A 4,570-nucleotide genomic window follows, 5' to 3' on the forward strand; every position below is an offset into this window, starting at 1 on the left:
TAATGTCTGTCTTTGAAGCTTAGATATGTTTCTTGTATGCAGCAGAAGGATGGATTCTGTCTTCATATCCATTCTGTTAGCCTGCATCTTTTTATAGTCAATTTAAAACCATTAATGTTGAGGGAAAATAAGGATCATTGGTTGTTAATTCTTGTTTGTTTTAGATTTGTTGTCCTGGTGTTATTATGAGTATATTTGCCCTGATTTTTATTTTGTGTTCTGGTGAGGTGGGATTATCTATTGCCTATGTCTTTGTGAGTACAGTTAACTTCCTTGAGTTAGAGTTTTCCTTCCAGTATTTTCTGTAGGGTTTCATTGCCTGAGATTTTCTCTTCAATCTCTTGTATTCTGTTGGTGATGCTTGCATCTGTAGTTCCTGATTATTTACCCAGTTTTTCTATTTCCAGCATTCCCTCAGTTTGTGTTTCCTTTATTGTCTCTATTTCAGTTTTCAGGTCTTGAAATTCTTGAATTTTATCCTTTATCTGTTTGATTTTTTTTTCTTGCCTTTCCTTTCTTTAAGAGACTTGTTCATTTATTGAATCTTTTGCTTAATCTGTATCTCTATTATTTCCAGTTTTTTTTTTAATCTGTTTTTTTCTTCCATTTCTTTAATGATTTTTCTCATATCATCTTTGAGGGCCTCTATCATTTTTATGAAGTTATTTTTAAGTCATTCCCTTCTGCTTCATCTGCTTTTGTGTATTTAGATCTAGGTGGTGTAGAGTCCCTAGATTCTGGTGGTGTCATGCTTTACTTTTTATTGTTGTTTGTTTTCTTGTATTGCTGTCTTCCCATTGCTTCTTCCAGTGGGTGTAGATGAAATCTCTCTCTCTGCTTTATTCTCCTGGTGGGCAATTGTGTGTCAGGAGTTCGATGTCTGTAACTCTGAATGGTCTATGCTCTCTTGGAGGTCTCTTCTCTGGCAGAGAGCATGAGATGAGGTTCAAAGATCAGGTGAGTGTGACCTTAGGGTGGTTCTGCATAGATAGGTGGGTCCAGTGTGCCAAGAGCAGACTTAGGAAGTTCCATGGAGTTGAAAGCGTTGTTAGACCCACACTCTGGCTCAGTGCAGCTGAGCAGCTTACCCAGTAGGACAAAAAGGCAAAATTAAATTTTAAAATGAATAATGTATTACTTATAAAACCTTTAAAGTTCAAGAACTAGTGAGGGCAAAGTTTAAATTTCTTTCTCCTACTTTCACTTCTATATATTCTAGGTTTGAGCTGAATTTGTAATTCTGTGATCTAAATTATGATTATATTATTTAGGAAGATTTTTCAGAAGAAAATTCTTCTTCATTTCTTCAATATCAAATATAAAAGTTGACAAAAGTTTATTTTATTCTTTTTTTCTTTTTGACTGGTACAACTTTTCAAATATAAAAGTACATATAAAAATAGTTCTTTTGTTAGTGATATGACAGTTTGAATCACCTGATATCAAGTTGGCATCTTACTGTGTTCTTAATTCTGGCAAATTTAAGATAATTAATACCTTTGTGGTACAGAATGTCCCTTGTGAAAAGAATAGTTTTTATTTTCACATTAGAAATTCTAGAAAATAATTACAGCATATTAAAAACTTAGCATCTTATCTTCTAACCATTCAAAAATGTATTATCAGTAATTGAATATTCCTTTTTATTTAAAATTATTTTCATACAATAGATTGTAATCACAAATTCTACTTCCTAATATCCACTCAGACCTCTATCCAGATATCTACCCACCAGCAAAATCCATGGTTTTTTCTTTCTCTTTGAAAACAAACTAGTAAACAAAGACCACTAAGCAGGACAGAATTTAAAAGGAGAAGGAAGAAAAAAACAAACAAAAACAGAAATACACAATATCACAATGCAAACAACCAATGAAAATACTTTATTTTCTTACTTAAGTTATAGAATTTATAAACTTTTGTAATACTGAGGATTACACCTGTATTAGGAACACATGAAAGATTCTAATACAGCTTATTTCATTTTTGAGGTTAAGTAATAAACAATTGATTATCATACATATAGATACTTTTGAGACATATTATTATTTATTTCCAAAAGGTACCACATTCCCATATTTAGTTATCACTTCAAAGTTCATTATTCTTCATTGTATGAGGAACTCATGCCAACAAAAATGACATAAGACCAGTGGATATAAGCAGAGACATTCAACTATTAAATTCAAAATTAAATATTCCTATTGTGTTGGGAACAAATTCTACAAACATTATAAATGAAGTGTGATGCTGTTTTTCAGAACTACAGAGGAATTTAGGCTTTTGGTTATAGGGAGGAAAAAAAATTGGAGTTAAATGGGGAAGGGGCAAAAATAAAAACAAAAGGCCTATCATAGTATTTACCTATATACTCTTACAACTTCACAATATTTTTTCATCATGTGTTTGTTTGTGGAAAATATAGTTGGATGTTATTTTACTGATTGAAGGAAAAGAGATGATGCAATTTGAGAAACAATTACCATTTGCCCAAGTGATTTAAAAGCTGTAACTATTTAAGACACATTCTTCTCTTTAAAAATCTAGGCAGAGTACACAAATGAGGATAATAATAACTCTAAGTTATTGAGTAACTATTATGTCTTCTGCCTTGATACCTATTGTCCATACAATAAATGTGCAATTCATTCATTACATTTGACAACAAAGAAACTGATGAAATGAGCTAAGTAGCCTAGACATGGAACACAAGAGACAACATTCAGTTTAGTTCAACTTGAATTAACATTCTTTTTGTTCTTTACATTGCAAGCCAGTTCATTAAAAAAAAAAAAAAAAAAAAAAAAAAAAAAAAAAACACTTACTTTAAGCTGTTTAGTTTAATCCAGCCTAATTAATAATCAAGAAAGTGCATCTAACAAATAGGCTTTTGTTTTAAAGGGACATTTAAGAAGTAATAGTATAAGATAAAGATAATCAAATATGACTACTCATCATTTCTTTTCTTCCTCAGCATTGTAATTCAAAATCACATTCAAAAGAAAGAATAAGTGGATAGTCTTCCCTTTGTTATTGAAATTTCAAGGATGCCAGGAAACAAAGGTGCTATTACCTTTCTTTCACCTGTGAATTTGTATAGAATGTATCAGAAAATTCATTGTGTATTTTCTGAGTTTACTTTGACTTGTATCTACCCAAGAATATACCATAAAATGTAGAACAATTATTTTCTTTTCTCGTTATCATAAAAGAATATATAGGTACTAAAACATGTTCTATTTTTAATTAGCACTTAAAAATACCCTTAAAGCTCAGGGATCTATGAGGATAAGGAGATAAAATGATTGAAAGAAACAGAAGTAGTAGACAGACCCAACAGGGTAGATACACATATGAACTCATAGAGACTATGACAGCATGCAAAATAATTTGCACAACTTCAAGCCAGAAAAAAAAAATCCTCAAGGGAAGAGGGTCACTAGACTCAAAGTCACATCACCATTAGCAAGTTTTGATCACTTTGAAATTGATAGTTACTGAGAGAGGAAAAATCATTTATTGTCAATGAAGTGAAAGTAGGTATATACATCACACTCCTGGGATGGTGTCATGCTCGGAAGTAGACAGTGAACATAAACTGGACTATGTTTTTTTAAGAAAAAGGAATAATATGAAGTATGTTCTAGGAAAGTATGACAGTATGTGAAAATCCTTAACAGAAGGGAAGGAATATGATTAAAATATGTGAGACTTTATCACCATAGCTTCTGACATTCTTAGCAGACACAATTTAACAAGAAACTATCCTTATTCTACTGCTCTTACATCCCATCTTCAGCAGATTTCTCTGAACCTTAAATGTGGAAGTTGTTCTGAGTCTAGTACAGCTGTGCTATCCAACTCTGAATTTGGGTTTCTTGTAATTGTATCTATTTTTCACAAGAGAAGTTTTATTAACATGGCTACCTAAACATGAGCTAATCAAGCACAATAACAATAGACATGCTAAAGTTGAATAGAGTACAAACCTACACAAGGAATTGCAAGCAACTAAAGAATGTTGAATATAGGACCATATTCTTTTCCAGAAAAGACCATACCAATTTGTTGCCCAGTACCAAATGATCAGCCCTGAATACACAAACACACACACACACACACACACACACACACACACACACACATACACACATACACACACACACAGAAACAACAAAAAAAGAGTCTATGGATTTGAGAGAGAGCAATGCAGGTATATGGGAGGATTTGAAGGCAGGAAAAGGGAGTGGAAAAATGTAATTATAATCTTAAACAATGAAAGCGAATTAATATATTACAGGACATCCTCAAAAAATAAAAAGATAAAATTATTAATAAAATAAAAATACAAACCAGAACTAAAGCTTTTATAAATACACTCTCTTACACACTACAGAAACATATTGAGCTACTGAGCTTTATAGGATTTCATTGCTTTATGTCAGTCACTATGTGATTGCTCATAGCCAAACCAAAGAACAAGTTTTATTTACCCCTGAGGCAGTTATTCAGCCTTTTTAAATTGATTGATTAATTAATTTTCCGTTTGTAAGTTGTACGAATGTATTTG

Source organism: Phodopus roborovskii, unplaced genomic scaffold, assembly GCF_943737965.1.
Source record: "Phodopus roborovskii unplaced genomic scaffold, PHOROB, whole genome shotgun sequence".
Classification (NCBI taxonomy): Eukaryota; Metazoa; Chordata; class Mammalia; order Rodentia; family Cricetidae; genus Phodopus; species Phodopus roborovskii.